Consider the following 19,263-nt stretch of genomic DNA (forward strand, 5'->3'; position numbering starts at 1 on the left):
ATTTCTAGCCTTGTTGTAAATGCTTCTATGCTACCCTGTGCTCTTCATAAGAGGCACACTGCCAGATGGGTCCTAGAAGATGCCCCTCATCTCTCTCTCTTCTCCTGTAAACGGGCAGAAGGGATGTTTCCATTTCTCCTGTTTTGTTTTTGCTATTATAAATAACACCAGAGCAAACATCTTTTCCTGTATTTGGAGCAATTGTTTTAGGCCCCAGCCCCAGAAATGAGATTTCTGAGTCAAAGATGATGGATATTTTTATGGCTCTTGACTCACTGAGCCAATTTGCTTTTCAAAGATTTTGCATGAATTTACACTCCCACAGGAGTCCTGACTGAGTCTTTAAATTTTGAGTGACATTGTCCCATGCACCACACTTTCTAGAGTAAATATTTTCCTGCCCAGATATAAACTTTAAAGATTCGGACGCCTGCGACAATATCTACCCCCCACCCCCCACCCCCCAATTCACATGTTCTGGTTTCTTTCTGAGTGACATAAAGCAGTCTTGTGCCGCAGTAAATGTCTGTAGTCTGCCCTTGTTCTTCCAATCTGGCCTAAGGCCATCAGTTGTAATTCCTGTCTTTCTTCCCAGGGACCTGTCTAACGGTCCTACAACAATTCAGAAACCAACTGCCCATGATGGACCCTGCGAGATCCCGGCTTCAGCCTGTGGCCATGTTCAAGTTCTTTCTAACACTTGTCAGAGTCTGGTGGACCTGGGGGGATTAGCACTGAGTAAGGGGTTAAGAGCTCGCTCTAGTTCCCGGGGTGGCTAATTCACCATCCTGATCCCCCTAGGAGAGGAGATGAAGTTGTTTTCAGGTTTGGCCAAGTTCAACTCCACCTGGAAGGAGGGACACAGCCTCTCACCCACCCCCTGCTTCTTTTGATACTGAGAGAGAAAGAGAAAAGAGAGATTAAAATATTTACAAGTATCTGATCTTCCCTCCTCTGTGAGAGGCACGTAATAGAGAAAAGCATACAGACATCTGTGAGCATTTAGGGGCCGGAAAAAGAAACAAGCAGGTTTCAGCCGGAGCGCGTCAGGTGGTCGGCAGCGCCCGCTGAGGGGGATGGAGTTTCTGTCCTGATGGTATCGTGAGTTCTGGCGTCAGGAGAGGGGCAGGGGAGAGGGGCAGGGCTGTGGATGCAGGACTCATGTGGGGCTGAGGGAGGGATCCTCGATTTTAACTCGGCTTACTTTAAGAGTGAGTTAAAGTCTTGTGGCAGAAAGTTCTTCTGGGGCAGTAATGTGGGAAGTCTTGAAAACACTAGAAAATTGAAGCTGGGAGAGACCAGGGTGCACGCGGGCCCCACCACACTGCCTTAGCTCCTTGAGGGAGCACAGTGGGTCAGGGTAGGAGGCTGGGAAATAAATGACACTGATGATGACGATGGGAGTGACAGACATGTTGGTAATGACCATGGCCAACATTCTCAAGTGGTTGTTATGTCCCAGGCATCGTCCGAAACGCTTTATGTAGATTACCTGTTTACTCTTCACTGCAGGCCTATGCAGAAATGACTACTTTCGCCCCAATTTATGGATAACTGAGGCACAGAGAGAGTGTGTGATGCGGCTGATAGATTGGGTCTCTGGATAAATGGGGGAGAATTAGATGAATTGGAGCCTGAAGGCATGGAAGACAGAGGAGGAAGGGATGGCGGGGATCTTTCTGGGTATCCAGTCATCCAGCCCTCAGATCTGAGAGTCTCCCGGGACCTTGCCTCTCCTTCCCCTCCCATTATCCCTCGAATTCTCCTGCTGTCCAGTCCATCGGATGAAAACACCCACCATTGCGCTGCCCGTGTCTTTTCTAGATGGTTGTGTTCACTTCCCCACTGATGAGCCACCTTCAGATTACTTACACAGAGAGTGGTCAGGAAAAGGTCTGTCTCATAAGAGTGGTCAGGAAAGTCCTCTCTGCTGAGGCAGACTGAAGTGAGGGTAAGAGCTCTGTGATGGCCTGGGGTCAGGGCATTTCAGGAAGGGAGAACAGTAAATGTAAAGGCTCTGGGGCAGAATCATGCTCAGTGCACTGCAGCAATAGCAAGGGGGCCAGGTGGCCTGAGTGAAGTGAATGTGGGGGTAGGAGATGAAGTTGGACTAGAAGCTTGGGGTAAGGTTGTATAAGGCCCTGTAGACCATTCTATTCTATTCTTTTTTTTTTTAAGAGACAATCTTTTTAAAAATCGATTAATTAATTAATTAATTTTTGAGAGAGAGAGAGAGAGAGAGAGAATCTTAAGCAGGCTCCATGCTCAGCTTGGAGCCCAATATTGGGCTCCAAGCTGAGCATGGAGCCTGCTTAAGATTCTCTCTCTCTCTCTCTCAAAAATTAATTAATTAATTAATTTTTGAGAGAGAGAGAGAGAGAATCTTAAGCAGGCTCCATGCTCAGCTTGGAGCCCAATATTGGGCTCGATCTCAGGACTGTGAGATCATGACCTGAGCTGAAATCAAGAGTCCATCAACCAGCTGAGACCCCCATGCGTCCCTCATGGTATCCTAGTCTTAGTGAGGAGAGAAACCTTTGCAGGGGTCTCAGCAGAGGAGTGACATGATTTGCCTTCTGGTTTAGAAGATTCTCTGCTTCTTTGTGGAAATTTCTACAGGGGAACATGGGTCGAAGCTGGGAGGCCAGACACAAGGTGCTCATGGCCTGGACTGGAGGTGGTAGTGGAGAATTCAAGAAGCCGTCAGATCCTGGATACATCCTGAAGGACAAGCTGACTGGATTTGCTGATGGACTGATGTAGAGCGTGAAAGAAAGAGAGGCAGAGAAGTATAACGTTTCCATTTATTTGACGGGAAAGAGGGAGAAGAGGAATTCAGGGGCTCCATTCGGACGTGTTCAAGTTAGAGGACGAGAGGAGCTCCAAGTGGGGTTGGTGAGGAGGCTGCTGGGTGTGCGTGTCTGGAGATCGGGGAGAGGGGAGCTTGAGGCAAACGTGGGCCTCATCAGTGGGTGGTAGTTAAAGCGTGGAAGGAAGAACACGTGTTCCGAGGGGCATCGATGATGTCACCACTGCTAATGAGCAGAGGGAGGAGGCCTGAGAACGAAGCACCGTGTGGAGGCCACTGGTGACCAGGACAGGGCAGTACAGTGGCCTATGTTGTTGGCACAAACACTGAGTGAGTGGGTTCAAGAGATCACAGAAGCACAGGAAGCAGAGCTGCTGAGCCTGGTTCAAGAAATTTGGGGTGGGGGCCATGTGAGGTCAAGTTAGCTTTTGAGAACAATTTTTTTAAGTTTATTTATTTATTTTGAGAGAGAGAGGAAGAGAGCACAAGTAGGAGAGGGGCAGAGAGAGAGGGAGAGAGAGAGAGAAAATCCTGAAGCAGGGCTCGTGCCCACTGAAAGCTGGACATGATGCGGGGCCCAATCCCACAAACCACAAGACTATGACCTGAGCTGAAATCAAGAGTTGGATGCTTAACCGACTGAGCCACCGAGGTGCCCCTGTTTAAAANGCAAAATGGTAACAATTGATAATGCAGGTCAGACTCTCCCCAAATGTAACTTTTCTCCCCTTTTATTTATTGCACAGCTTGGAGCACTGATCGATGTGTTTAGTCATTGTCTGTGGTTGACGCTTCTGTGGCTGTCTCTGGCATTCATTTCCCCTTTGGGCAAAGTTATTTCCCTCAAATACGCCCATGGAACTAGATCAGATCCATTTAATGACGAAAATGCTTCGAAAAAACAAATCCCTGACTTTTGGTCCATGAGATGCTGTCCCTTGACCTGTGCAGGTGTCCTGCTGAGTCCATAGTAATAGTTACTGTTATTGAAAGCTTACTGTGTGCTTTACATGAGTTCTCTCCTTAAAATATCTCTGTGGTATATGTAATATTGATTATCTCAGTAAAGTGATAAAGGAACTGGAGCTTCAGAAAGTAAACCATCTGTATGCCCAGGGCATCGTGGAGCTGGGTTCTGAACCAGATCCTATATATAATTTTTTAAGATTTTATTTTTAGGTCATCTCTACACCAAACGTCGGGCCTGAACTTACGACCGAGAGGTCAAGAGTCTGTTGTTCTACCGACTGAGCCAGCCAAGCATCCCCAGATGCCATATTCTTAACCACAGCGCCCTAGAGAACTGCCCCCCAAGAGGCAGTTCTCCCTGGCGGCCGGAAGCAGATGGCAGCACAGAGGGGTGGCATTCTCTTTGGGCCAGGCTGAGCTGCAAGGTGGGTCCCACCAGGTGGCTGCGCAGGTCCCCACGACCTGCTTGCCAGACGCAGCTCTTCTCAGAGAGGATGAGCTCCCAGCCTCTGGGCTGGGCGACATCGGCGCATCTCGGGCAGCAGGGGGCGCTCTCCTGTCACGAGAGGCAGACAGACCAGGCCACAGCTCCAGGCTGCAGAGATGGGAGAGGAAAACAGGGACCCCTCGCTCCAGCCCCCCAAGCAGCAGGGCTATCCCCCTCTGCGGCTCGTTCTGCATCAGACCTTATTGCTGCTGCTGTCGGCCAGGCTATTTCACAGGAGCAGAAAGAACCTCTTCAGGGAGATTCATGAAAAACCTAGGCTCTCATGAAGGTCCTGGGGTAGGGGTGGGACAGAGGTGGGAGGTACTAGCCCTTGGCTAGGGGGTGTTGATGTCAAGATAGGGGGCACAGGGCAGAGGCACCCGTAAACTGAGGCCCTTAGGTCTGCCCTGGACTCCAGTGATAGGTATGTAGCCCAGCCCCTGGGACGGTGTGCATGTGACACTTAGCAGGCACTCGCCAAATACTGGTTTTCTTCCCCAAGTTCCTTCTGGCGATCCCAACCACGCGAACCGCTGAAATAACGAATTCCCAGTTGGGCAAAACAGATTCCCTTCTGCCGGGGCGCCGCAAAGAAAGGGAGGCACCGTCCTGTGACTTTGAAGTGAATGTCACAGGAAGAAGGGTGTGGAGGGAGCAGGTGCTCCCCGTTGTCCTGAACCCCTTCTCTGAGGACCCCACTGGCCATGTGCCGCTGTGCTGGCAGGGGAGGAGCAGCTAGCCCCGGGGAGGGCCAGAATCACAAAGGAAGCCATGTGGTGGGCGCCTGAGCCCTGGCGCCACCACAGCTGTCAGCTGCTTGCCTGCTCCTGCCCCCTGCCCAGAGGCGCCCCAGGCCCGCGGAGGGAGGGCTGGGGCACAGCTGCTCCCGCTGGGCTGGGAACGTGCACTTCTGAGTCCTCTCTGGGATCCACAGCCCCAGACCAAGGAGCAAAGATGAGAGGGAGGAGAAGAAGAACCGGATGCCCTCCCTTTTCTAAATGATTCCAGATTTGGCTTGGCTGTGCGGCCCCTTGGCCCCCATGCTTGCTGATGCAGTCCGCCTACCCCGGGACTCCCAGAAGCGGCTGTGGGTGACAGGAAGCAACCAGTGGCCTGGCGTTGCCCCAGACACTCATCTAGCCCTGGTCTGGCAGCATGGCTTTTGCCTTCCCCCCCACCCCATCTGCTCAGAACCAGAGGAGCCACCCTCTGAGGGGTACAGAAAAGCCCCTCCTGATGGAGACGCGTTGCATTGCCCCTTTGGAACCAGCCCGTCCCAGAGCTGTTCTGATGTGTTTAGAGCTACAAATATTCCCCCCGGCTTCGGCCGAGCAGAGCTGTGCTTTCTGTGGGCTAGACCTGCAGAAACACAAAAATCCAATGTGCGACAAGTAAGGATCAATCGCCCACTGAAGAGAGAAATAGAGCAAGAAATAGAGGAAGCAGCCTCGCCCTCCGGGGCCTTGTAATCTAGCTGAAGCGATGAGATGCAAACATGGGAAGTGCGGTGCCAGGGACCGTGTAAGTAACGGTTTCAACCACAGCAGAAGGGATGTCACAGGTCCCTACGTGACTAATTACCAAATGAATGGCTCCTACAGTAATTGCTCTCCTGGCCAGGAGAGAGAGGGGGTGCTCCAGGCCCACGTGCTCAGGAAGGGCCAACCTGGGGCAGGGTTGAGGGGAGAAGGAGTGGCAAGGGGGGAGTGAAGGGGAGGCCTGGATCTGAGTTGCTTCTGGAAGGCTGACATCAGATATTATTCCAAGAATTCATAGTTCTTTTTTGCTTTTGGGCTTTGGAAAAGGACTAACTGTCCTTTCTAGCTTAGTGCCTGATTCCAGGGCACTGCCCCTCACGTCTTCAGGGTCCCCGGGAAATGTAATTTGATAAATAAGAATGACCTTTTATGAGCACCTGCTATGTGCCAGTCACTGCATGGGGCACGTTAAAAAATTATTTCTGATATTTGTGACAATTATTGGACGATCATCCCCTACTCTAATCTACAGATGAAGCAGATGGGGCTCAGAGAGTGTAGATATCTTGCCCAAGGTCAAGGAGCTAAGTCAGAGCACAGCCAGGATTTGAGGACCGTTCTGATTCCAAAACCAAGGGGCTTTGGATTTGAAAGGCCCAGGTCCATAACTGTTTCCTGAGCATTTTCCGATCTAAATGCCTTCCTTCGGGACCTGATCTCTTGGAGCCCCCCCAAAACACTACAGGGATTGAGGACCCAGCTTTGCTATTATTTTTTTGTCTTTTTTTTAGGATAGGGGAAGAGAAGTCCAAACAGATATTGTTACTGCGAAGAGAAAACACAGCACTAGGGAGGAGTGTGCCTGGAGGTTTCGGAACTGGGCAGGGGGTCTGAGCCAAAGGAAAACTTACAGAGGGCAAAGATCTGTGTGACTCAGAGGCCCTCAGAGAAAATGAATGGACTCGCCCCACCCCCACCCCAGGCTTCTCCTCTTCCATCCATTATACTCTCTTCCCTCCCTCTTCTGATACCCATGGAGGTGAAGCTGATGAGCTTGACTCCAGCTCCTGGAGGAAATAGAAACCTCAGCCCTTGGAGGTCCCCGGCCCCCCACCCCCAGTCTTTAGCAGCGGACAATGGGGCAGGGGAAGGTGGCACCTGGTCCAGCTGGGTACGCAGGGCATGCCCTGACCCGCTAGTTTGGCAGAGTAGTGTGTAAATCTCTCCCTTCCCTCCACTTTGCTCCCCTGACTCTCTAGGAGAGCAGTGATTACTCCCGTCTCCTACTCCTGGCGGCCATGGAATCTGTTCCACTTGGCTCTTGATAAACCTTCTAGAAGCCCCTATGGTTTAACATGATATCCATGTTCCCCATGATGAAAATAAAACCAACATATTCCAGGAAAAAAAATTACATATCTATAGGCATGAATCATCCATTCCTCCGATGGTAACACTGTGACATTTTGGTATGCCCAGGTGGTAATGTTATATTTTTTTAAATACAGTTTTGATGAAACTACACTCAACTTTGTATCCTATTCATTCCCTTAAATTTTCTCCAAATTATTTATAAAGTTTTTGTGAGCGTCATTTTAATTACTATATAAGGTTCTATCATACGACTGTGTCATAATTCATTTAGCTCTGATATGACTAACTATCGGAGCGGTACTAGCTTTTTGCTACAATAAGTCATATCACAGTGGACATATTTGTGCATAAATATTTTCGACATTTTAGTTTATAGCCTTAGGATGAATTCCCAGAAGTGGAATTATGAGGCCAGGAGTACGAACATGTTTAAGGCTCTTGATATATTTTCCAAATTGCTTTCCAAAAGGGTCATATTAATTTACACTTTATTAGGAGTCTATAAAAGTGTTAAACATGTCATACTTTCCAGCAATCAATACACACTCTGTTAAAAATTAGGTTTTAACCACCCAAGTCTCTCCTCTTTGTAAAACCAAATGTTACAGAGCAGGCTAATATCCTGACCACATCCTCACCTGTTCTTCTCACGTTCACGGAGGTACGCAGGGCTCTCCGTGGGCTGGAAGTTCTCCCGGGCCCTTTTCTGTATCTTTACTCACACCGACTCAGTGTCCTATTTGATTATGTACACTCGTTGGTATCCTCAGAAACAGATTCCTTTTTCTCCACTTGGAGTCCAGGTTGGCACCTTTTTTCCGTAAAGGGCCACATAGTATTTTAGGCGTAAGGGCCTCAGTGTGTTGTAGTTACAGACAATGTGTAAGCAAATGAATGTGGCTGTGTGCCAATAAAACTGTTTACCCAAATAGCCAGTGGGCTGGATTTGTCTGGAGTGTGCTGCCCCCTGTTCCAGATAATACATTTCTTGGAACGAGTGTCAAGTGGGTGCCCCAGGCCCCTGGCACGGGGTTACTAGGGGCCTGAGGATGCCTAGGTGGAGGGCTGACATTTTCAACATTGAACTTAGGGCTGGAGAGGATAGATAGGATGGGGACGCGTCGTTCTGCATGACCTCTGTACTCCCTGCACCTCGGCCCTCCTTGGGGAAAGAGAGAGAGGAAAACGAAGGGACATTCTAAAGTGACTTGGGTTCCTTTGGCCCTTGGACTGGGACATTATAGAGATGCACTGCAACCTTTCTCCACCCCCCTGTCTCTCAGCTGGCACCAAGCCCAGCTCTCCCTCTGTGGTCAGGCGGGAAAGGTGCCTACCAGGCAGGGGTAATAGTTAGGGCATCAATAACGTGACTTTAAGCAGAAGAATAGCAATAACAGCATTTGACAAGCATTTGCCATGCACAAGAGCTCTGTAGATTCCCAGTAATCAAATAATAATAGTATTGCACAATGAGGTCAGTGCCATTCCCACGACATAGATAAGAATGGGGAGAGATTAGGTAACTCGCCCAGGCTCTTCCAGATGCTGACTAGTGGAGTGAAGCATCTGAACCTATGCATCTGATGTCAGTGCCTCACCTTTTTAAAAAAATTTAATGTTTTTCAATGTTTATTTTTCAGAGAGAGAGAGAGAGAGAGAGAGACAGAGTACAAGCAGGGGAGGGGCAGAGAGAGAGAGGGAGCCACAGGATCTGAAGCAGGCTCCAGGCTTTGAGCTGTCAGCACAGAGCTCAATGAGGGGCTCGAACTCATAAACTGTGTGATCATGACCTGAGCCAAAGTCAGATGATCAACCAACTGAACCACGCAGGCACCCCAGTGCCTTGACCATTGCTCTGACCACCTCTGTGGCAGACCTTCCCATTGGCCTGTTCAACATCCATTCTACTCTTTTTTCCTTCGTGACAGCACTTGGTAACATGTCCAACTGACAAACTAGTTTGCAGTCTCCCTTTCAGCTACATATGGTCCCTGAGACAAAAGTGGAGCTCTTTGGTTATTTCTCTTTCCCACTGTTGGAAGGAAACGTGGTGCCTGGGGCTCCGGCAGCCACAGTGAAGGCACCCCACAGACGGAAGCCACATGCTGATGGTGGGACAGAAGCATGGAAGGAGCCTGGCAACTACCAGGTCAGCTCTGGGCTGCCTTATTCTGTCTTCTTCTTTTTTTCCCCTCTGTAACATGAGAGAGATAAATCTCTATCTTGTTTAGGCTACATTGATCAGGTCTCTCTTACAGGAAGATAAATGCAATTCCTAACTATTAAAGCCTCAGAGAAGGTCTGTAGCTTGCAGGTCTTATAACACACAAGAAATTTGTTAAAAGGAGCCCACCTGGCATGCTCCAGACACTAGTCTCTTACCCCGTCCTCATTTCCAGAGCCATCACGTGCATTGGAATGAAAGGATAAAAATATGTGTCAGGGATTAAACAGAAATGGAACCCGGGGTAGGGAAGGAAGTGGGCTGGCTACAAGGAGAAGAAAGAGGCCCTAGGGGGAGGGAAGGGCTTTCCTTCCTGACTTTGAGGCGGTGACCACATAAGGCCAAGAGTTGAGGCTGAAGGCCTTGTGTCCTTTGAGGAGCAGGACCCCAAGTTACCTGTGGATGCTGAACAGATGTGATGAGACGCCATGAGCCTGAGACAAAGGACCATTGTTTACGTGTTCCCCGTCCATGTGGGTTGACTGACCATCAGAAAGACTGTTTAACAATGACCTGCCCGTCCCTCCTCTCCACTGTCCGGTGGGTTAATAGTAAGACTATCGTCTGGTCCATCTGTCACCAAGCCCGTGGGGGCTTAGGGTTATTCAGCGAGGCCTGCCACGCGGAGATCTGGGACAAGATCTAGCTCTCACCTTTGAAAGCACAGATTTGCATCTGTTTTCATCTCCATGCTCTGGTCTCCATGAGGCGAAACAGCACAGTCAAAGGAGGGACTCCCTCAGCATTCCAGAGAGTAAAGATAGAACTTTCCTCCCAAATTGTGGTTTTAGGATTCCACTGGCAGCTATGGACTCATCTCCCATCAACCTGAAAATGAAAATGGCATGTGGGTGTCCTCAGTGGGGAGTCTGGGGCTCAGGTACTCAGTGGTCAAGGCCATGTGAGGCCAGGCCGGGGTGGCGGGCCGGGGCTGGGGGGGTGACGCAAGGATATTGGTGAATCCATCCCACGGGAAGACGAAGACACCATGGAAGGTTTGGTTCTCACCACAAACAAAGAGGAGAATCCTTACAAAACGCCTTTGGAAGAGGCCCGCACTGTGTGGTTCACCTTGAAAGAAAGTTGCTGCCGAGGTCACACACTTCACTTTGTCCTCTGACGAGTGAGCACAGCCCTTCCCGGTTTTCCCTCAGACGTCTGCCTATCAGGACAATCTGTAGATTTCTCTCCAGTCGGCATATTGGCTGCAAAGATAACGTAGGTATTTTCAGTCAGCCCGGAGCAGGAAAGATAAGGCGGGGAGAGCCAGGGAAAACTTGATTGAGTGACCGAGATAAATGGACTGTACCACAGGAAATCGAAATGCAAAAATAAGTATTGGGAGTGACTGAAATATTTAAAAAGATAGAGAAGGACAGGCATGTTAAAGGAGCGGCCTTACCCCTTCCTCGCGCCTGAGCTCCTAAATATTGCAAAAGATAATAGGGTGGAGAGAATCTCAGAATAGAAACTAGCCATTAAGGGAGACAGAATGACAGGGTTTGGTTTACAAATGGGATTATAATTAAGAAAGGAGGAGAAATAAGAGGGGCTTGGGGTTTGATTCCTCGCCTCTGGTCTCGCCTAGGTTATGTCTCAGAGAGAAGGCTTCCCTGGGTTATGGCTGAGCCTTCAAGTGGCCTTTCTCTGGCCCTCCCTCTCGGAAGGTTCGAGAAGGAGGTGAGTGCTGGGCGTTCTTGGTACGAGGCACAAGGAGTGTATGGGTAAGAGGTGAGGCTCTATAGCTGAGAGGGCCAGAGGTGCTTGAGTAGCTTATAGAAAATAGGCATTTACTTCTCTCTTATGTCACAGTCCAAGACGAGCCTTCCACATAGTCAGAGGGACCTGGGTTCCTGCCACCAGGCCTTGGTTTTGTCCACAGCGGTGAGGCTGGGCTGCTGCAGGGAGAGGGAAGGGGAGCACAGAGAAGGCACATTCCGTGTCCCGAGGCTCAGGCTGGAATGTGGCACCCCTCAAGCAGGCTGGGTGCTGGCGGGCGGCAGTCTGGTGAAGGCGAACCATCGGCCTGGGGCCCGGACTTCCTCCCTCAGGCAGGCATGGCCGGGTGGACGAGCTTAGGCTATTCCTCTCTGGGACACGCCTGGTCTGGCGGCAAAGGCACCAGGGGAAGGTGTGGCGGCATCCTCCCCCATCTCCCTTCCCACCCCCATCCTGGCACCAGCCTGGCCTGCAGGAGCCCAGAATCTTCCTTTCCACTTATCAGGAATGGGACACATTTCTGCAGAGAGTCTCCTTCCCTGATCCTCCCGAACCTAGAGCCAAGCCTGGCTCGGAAGCATGTAGATTAGACCACGGGCACCCAACAGGGCGAACTGTACCTCCGGACTGGGCTTTCTGGCTCAGCAGGGGAGTGAAGGCCACAGAACACGGACCACCCCTTGCAGTTGGGGGTGAGGGGGGCCTCTTGCACCGGCAGGGGGGCGGCTGGGTGGTCCCATCCGCCAGGCCTCCATCGGCTCTGGGCCGGCCTGCTCTTCCTCAGGGCAGTCACTGCAGGTTACACGGGAGCCAACTGTTGGGCACAGGCGACTGGGACAGAGCTGGGGACCAGTCTTCCCAGTGTCTGTCCCCCTCACGGCCACCTGGTTGGTCAATACACTTATCGCCAGGCACACCGGATGTGGTAGTTTTAGCCTTCCCAAACATACCCTAATTACCCTCTCTGCTTTTAAGGATAAAAATCTATGCATCAAACGCCTGAATGATTCAGAGGGCGTAGGGTAGCTTATCTACTTTTTCCTTCATATCCTCCACTTGGCATTTCTTGAAACAATGAAACTGTTTTCTTTCTTTACACGTGTTTAGACACACAGCCAGAGACCTTGCCTTGTGATCAGAAGATCCAGGGCTCCCTCGGGGTCTCCGGGAAGAAACACGCTGGCTGCAAACAGTGCTTTCCTCAACCCGTTTCTCCTGTACCACCGGGGAGCAGACTGAGCATGCATTTGTCAGGAATCTGCGAGAAAGAATGTGTTTATGCTGAGTTTGAATACTTTCACTCTCTGAAGGTGCCAGCTACCCCGATATGCACCTGGATCCCAGGGTCCAGGTGGCAAACGTATGCCCAGAGCCCATCACCGAACTTGTTTTCACTGCAATCTCGAGTCTCATTTAGACACAAAGCCTTGAAGAAGCCTCCGTCCCAAGTCCCCAGAGTACACCTCATCTCCTTCCTCTCCCGGTCAGTCCAGGCTCTTGCCAGGACCCTTTCTGTCAATCCGCACACTTTGGAATTCAGAGGACAGCGCTCTTTTCTTTCTTTTCAAAAGATAGAGTTTACTTTCCATTCTCTATGTAAATCACACACTTCAGTATAAAAAAGGGGCAATATGGAGTGATCAGGGGATTGAACGAGTGGACTTGGTAAGTAGGTGAGCAGAAAGCAATGTTCTTCTTTCCACCACTGACCCTATGAAACGATTTCCCCTTGCTCTTGCTCTGTGGATACCCCCAGGTATTAATGAAGAGTCTTATCTCTTCGTGCAATAAAATGTCAATCGAGTCCTGTCTCTGGTCAAGGTCTTGTGCAGTGCATCGCTTCTCCCCTCCCTGAGCTTGGGCTGTGGGTGTAGGGTGTGGTCAGATCCTTCCCTGGTTTCTCCCTACTCTCCCCTCCCTCCCCGACTTGCAGGGCTGTCTCTGCCTTGGCCAGTGTGGAAGAATGGGGCAGGGGGTTGAGGGACTGGCGAGGACTTGGTTGATGGGAACAGTTGTCACCTGGTGTCCTCTGGGTTGTGATTCTCTTTCAGGTTCTTTGTAGACACTAACTCCCCAGAGACCAGAGTCTCAAAGCAAATGTCAAATGATGTCTAAGAAAGCAGGTGTGTGCGGGAATGGTCATCCGAAAAGCGAGTCTTAGGTAGGGAGACAAGGTGATTGGCAAGTTACAAAAGGTGGAAACAGCCAAAGGAGAGGGGGGTCCGGGTCAAAGTGGAAGATTGTTTCTGGTGGGCCTGGGCTGGAGGTGGATTGAGTGGATAGCACAGCTTCTGTTAAAGGGGCCAGGCTGGCAAGGATGGCCTGTTTCCATCTTGTCGAAGTCATTTCCTTCGTTGCTGCCAAGACTGTCATCAGCAACAGCATCCTAAGAGGTGGGGAAGGGTGAGTTTCTTCGTGGAATTAGGAGACCCCTAGGGGGGCCACCAGGATTACATGTGACTATTTCTTATCCTCTTCCTCTGCCTGCTAAGGAAAAGAACATTCTGGCACCCCACTACTCTGCAATATGTTCTCCTTAGAAGACCACGCGGTAGGAGGCCTCTTTCCTGTTAGTCCCCCAAGGTGGGACTTACCTCAGACCTCTTCTCTACCCCCTTCTCCCTGTAAACAAGGGAGGAGATCAACACAAACTCGACGTGGCATCGGTGGATGAGCCTAAATCACATTTTGCTCATCATTAAAAAGGCGGGAATGCATCTCATCTTGCATTGTCTTCTCAAAACTTCCAACTCACTTGATCAAGTCTACCTTCCCAAAGCTTTGAGCCTCAGGTAGCAAGAACACCCCAACTTTCCAGAGATATTCACTACTCTCAGTTCAGATTTTTTTCCTTTCTCTTTCTCACCCAGATTATCCAGGGGACAGAGTAAGGGCGGGTTAGGAAAGAGAGAGATCAATCTAAAATGTTGAGGCTGCTGGCTAATGGCCTTTAGATTGCAAAGATTGAGTAAACAGATTTAGCACACTGATTCAACATATTAATTGTTTGTTAACCTTTGCATAACCTTTAGGAAGCCTCTGAATGTGTGGATTTAAAACCCAGAGTACACCCGAGGTATTCCCATGGCATAGCCCACTTTTGCAAGGTGTTAAAACTCATTAATTTTCTGTTGAAGCTGGACAGGAAAGGGGAGTTTGGAAGAACAAAGCATACCAAATAGAGAACTAATCAAGCAAATTAATGTATGCAGAAGGCTCTCTCCTCGGCTTGCAGAAATATCCATTTGTTACCTATATAAGCTATAATTACATAAAATGTGAGCCATCGCGAGATGGAGTGTGATTTAAGGGTTGAGAGAGCAAACATAATAACAATAGTGTAATACTAATAGCCCTCATTGCTCTAATGATGTCAGCGCTTGGCTAACGCCCCCGTTTAGAACTCTCTGAGCATGTTGGTCACATTCATTAATCCTCTCGCTGTAAGGGGGCGAGGGTTGCTCAGAGCGCTCACACCAGAGCTGGGAAGAGGTTGTGGAATCCCACCGCCCTGCCTCCTGTGCCCAGGCAAGCTCCAAGTTTCGAGGGACCTGCGGTGCCAGGGACAGGCGGTGCCGGGTTCTGTGATGCTAATGAGATGGTCTTCTAGTAACTAAATTGGTCAGTGGTTCCACACACTCTCTCCAGGGTCGGAGAGACCCTTCGAGGCCCCCAGATCTATCTCTTGGTCTGTAGCCTCCAAACTTTCAATGAAGATGGTCGCCTGCCCTGTCCTTCAAGCCCCGGAGAAACACACCTCCGATTCTCTGCATCCTCTGGCCTCTTCAGTGGGACATCTGAGCCTGTCTTCTTCTTTTCCAGTCAAGTTCCACCACTGCAGCCTTATTTGGACTCGGTCTGTTCTCCCCAGCTGACTTCGGCTGTAAGTCATCCCCCAAGAAAGGGTGTGGTGCTCCTCCTGCATTTCCCCAAAGTTACCGGCTCATAGTCGGCAACTGTAGGATTGCTTTTATTGAGGATGGTCCTGTGGAGTCTCCCAGGGTGGCTGCCCCGTGTCAGATCTGCTCCATGTCTCTCCGGCCGTTATTCATCCTGACGACACCCTGGCTTCTCCAAGTGAGCCGAACAAGGGCTTGGGCCACTGTCTCTGTGCACATGGCATGAGCGGGCCATGCAGCTCCTTCTTCTGCAGAAGCATCTTCTTCCCGTCCCTTCTGCCCTCGGCCTTGGGCCCCGCCCCCCCACCCTCCGCCAGGCCCATCCACCCACCACCTCCTGGAACCCNCTCAGTCACTCTAGGAGCATGTTTCCTACCCTCTTCTTTTCAGTTTTTGCCTCCTGCAAAACAGAGTGTTTGGACAAGATGACTTCCAAGGTGGCTTCCAGGACACAGATTAAGAGGGAATATAACACAAGGGTCTGCTGTGGTGGCCTCCCTCCCTGTGGCCTGCCTGCTCCCTGCCCTGCAAACGAGAAGCCTGCCCTCATCTGGACAGGGTGGCACGAGGAGCCGGGTCTTCTGGGCTCACACAGGGTCCTCCAAGCAAGACATCGGGACCTGGGCCCTGAGCCCAGCCCTGCCCGGCTCGCGTCCCCCAGACATCCCGTCTTTCTCCCTCGATCGCCACCTACCTGAGCCCCACTGTCCTGTACCCCTTTGTGCAGTCCTGGCTTTTGAGCTGCTCGGGCAGCACCCTGGGTCCCCGCAGGCCTCCTTCTACAGTCTGAGTCCCTCTGAGGATGACCTTGACCAACAGAGGTGATGGAGAGCTATCAGCTTCTCGAAGCTCTGCCCTATCTCCTGTTAGAAGCAAAAACAAATAGCAAGAGCCAAGACTACAAGAACCAAAGAGAAAGCAAAAGGGATCCCACCTTTCACACTAAACAGAAACAGCATGGGAAGAGCAGGGGGTGGCAGTCACGAAGCCAGGGATCGGCTGCTGGACTCTGGGCAAGTCATTGGGCTCGCTTCTTCCTGTTTCTCAGCCAGATGACTGCAAAGGCTGCCTGCAGCCCCAAGGTCAAGTGAGATAATGCAGGAAAGTGTGGATTGCCCACATGGAGCAGCCACTAGGGAAAGACGTCCCCTGTGCTGGGCACTTTGTAGAGGGCTTGATGTACACCCCATCCCTTCCCGCTGCCCTGTGCCCTGTGGGGTCAGCAGGGGTGTTGATATGATAAGCATCCTCATGATTAGCTAGGGAAGTGGAGGCTCAGAAAGTCACTTTCCCTGAGTACATGCTTGTAAGGGGTGGGACGGGCGGGGACCTGTACCCAGGCTCCCTGATGCCAAATCCTGATCAGGTGTCCTGTGCCTCAGTGCGATTACATTTTGCATCACTGTCTCAAGCTTGCATTGCTCTCTCTGGCTTGGACTGAACAAGTAAAGGCTTGTGAGGGGGTGGTGGCCTAGCCACAGGAAAAGCAGCAAATGCAACAGTGTCTTTCTCTGGAATCCCCCAGAACCCCCAGGGCGGGGGGCCTCTGATTTAAGGAAGAGGCCCCTCCCTGGTGTCTGGAAGCCTTGTGTGTTGGCCAGGCCTTCTTCGGGGTTCACATAGCTTCAACGCCCCTGGGTTGTTTCTCTGCTCAGCCCCTGCGTTCCCTCTGTCCCGTGGTGTGGCTGCAGCTCTTTAGGGCTTATTTGCATCAGTTTCTAAAGCTGCAGTCACACCCCTTGGCTGGTGTTGGCCTGCTGTTGGCTGCAGCTTCCAGATATGCCTTCCACACACCCAGTCACAAATTTTTGTTTAGGACCCTTCCCGGGCTGCCCCCACTGATCCCCACCCTAACACACCCGCACTGGGATTGCAGTCATACCCTTGAAGGAAACGGAGCTGACCCGAATTCGAGAGCTGCCATGCCCGAGGTGGTAGCCACCAGCCCCTAACCACAGGGTCCTCGGAGTATGCTTCATCCTAGCTGAGATGTGCTGTTAGATGAGGTATGCAGCGGAGTTTTAAAGACTTGGTTTGAAAAAGAATACTATAAAATAACTCCATAATTTTAAAAACCTTTAATGTTATTTTAAAAATTGAGATACAGTTGACATAGAACATGGTATCAGTTTTAGGTGTGAAACCTAACGCTTCGATATTTGTATATATAGTGAAATGATGGCCACAAGAAGTTCATTTAACGTCCATCACCACACATAGTTACAGTTCTTTTTCTGGCGATGAGAACTTTTAAGATTTACTCTCTTAGTGGGGCGCCTAGGGGCCCAGTCTGTTGTGTCTGGCTCTTGGTTTCGGTTCAGGTCATAATCTCAACAGTTTGTGGGTTTGAGCCTCACATCGGGCTCTGTGCTGGCAGCGTGGCGCCTGCTTGGGATTCTGTCTCTCCCTCTCTTTCTGCCCATCCCCTGCTCATGTGCGCACTCTCACTCTCTCTCAAAATAAATAAATAAGATTTTTTTTTAGAAAAAGATCGATTTTCTTAGCAACTTTAAATACACCATACAGTATTGTTAACTAGTCACCATGTATAGATAATATGTTGAAATAATATTTTAGATATATTGAGCTAAATATAATATATTATTGAGTTAATTTCACCTGTCTCATTTCCCTTTTTTTAAAAAATATTTTTATTTATTTATTTTGAGACACAAAGCACGCAAGTGGGGAAGGGGCAGCGACAGAGGGAGAGAGAATCCCATGCAGGCTCTGCACTGTCAGCACAGAGCCTGAGGTGGGGCTCAAACTCACTGACTGAGCCACTCAGGTGCCCCTCGTTTCTCTTTTCAAATGATTTTTTTAAGTTTATTTATTTTTGAGAGAGAGAGGGAGGGAGAGAGAGAGTGAGCGAGCACAAGTTGGGGAGGGGCAGAGAGAGGGAGGGAGACACAGAATCCGAAGCAGATTCCAGGCTCTGAGCTGTCAGCACAGAGCCCGATGCGGGGCTTGAACCAATGATCCATGAGGTCATGATCTGAGCCAAAGTCAGATATAAGAGACTGAGCTACACAGGCGCCTCCCTTCTTAAGTGATTTTAAATTACATAAATGCTTCTCATTGTCCTTCTCTTGCACAGCCCTGGTCTAGAGACCCAGAACCATCTCTAGAAGAATGATTGCCTTTTCTGGGGTCAGTTTCCTCTGAATAAAATAGAGACCCAATGAGCTGTCCTACAGTCCCTCCCAGTCCCCTCTGAAGGGCCTCGCTGTGAGGAGAGCCAGGGGCACACTCTGCTTTCTCTCTCTCTCTCTCTCTTTCCTCTCTATTTTTCACTCTGTCCTGGAACATATATTTAACAAGCACAAACTGTGAGAGTCAGTGCCTCTGTCTGCTCAGTTGATAGCTCAGGTGTTGGGTTTTCCAAACATAATATTCTTCGGGGACGGAAAGTCATGCCTAATGAGAGCAAAGCCCTATGATGGCCCAAGGACCTTTGTTGCCATAAAAAGCCTTTGCCCAGGTTGGGCGGGGGAGGGGGGTGTTCCTTGAAATGAGAAATAAACTGGAGCACCTGCCTTGCTCCATTGGTAGATCATGTGATTCTTGATCCCAGAGTTGTGAGTTCAAGTCCCACATCGGGTGTGGAGCCTACTTAGAAAAAACAAAACCTTTGCTCAACAGGCATTTGGGCTCCTCTGTTGCTGTCCCTCCCTGTAACCACACTGACCGTTACTGGTGACCGAGGGGCGAGTATGTGTCAGGCTCTGAGCCCTTCTGTGTTCACCTAGCCCTCACAACAGCACTACGCACAGGTCCCATTACTACCCCGACCCACTGTGCAGGAGCTGAGGCTCAATGGAATCATAGACCAAGAGAGACACACAGCTGGGACTCGCGTCCTGGGCAGTCTTAAAATATGGTTTAAAAACTTGGATGTTGGGGTGCCTCGGTGGCTCAGTTGGTCGAACGTCTGACTCGTGATTTTGACTCAGGTCGTGATCTCACAGTCCAGGAGACCAAGCCCTGCGCTGGGCTCTGTGCTGGCAGCATGGAGCCTGCTTGGGATTCTCTCTCTCTCTCTCTCTCTCTCTCTCTCTTTGCCCCTCTCCCACTCATGTTCTTTCTCTCTCTCTCTCAAAATAAATACAAAACATTAAAAAAGTCTTTTAAAAAGATTGATGTTTGTCAAATGTATATTTAAAATGTTTAATTGTGTGATGCACAGGTACTTGCCTTACAAAAATTAAGCATGAAACATTAAAGAGGTCCTTCACAAGCTTCCCCTCACCATTCCTTTTGCTTAAACCCTCCAAAGGTAACCACCATGGTGCATTTATGCACAT

This window comes from Crocuta crocuta, unplaced genomic scaffold, assembly GCF_008692635.1.
Source record: "Crocuta crocuta isolate KB4526 unplaced genomic scaffold, BGI_CrCroc_1.0 scaffold144, whole genome shotgun sequence".
NCBI lineage: Eukaryota > Metazoa > Chordata > Mammalia > Carnivora > Hyaenidae > Crocuta > Crocuta crocuta.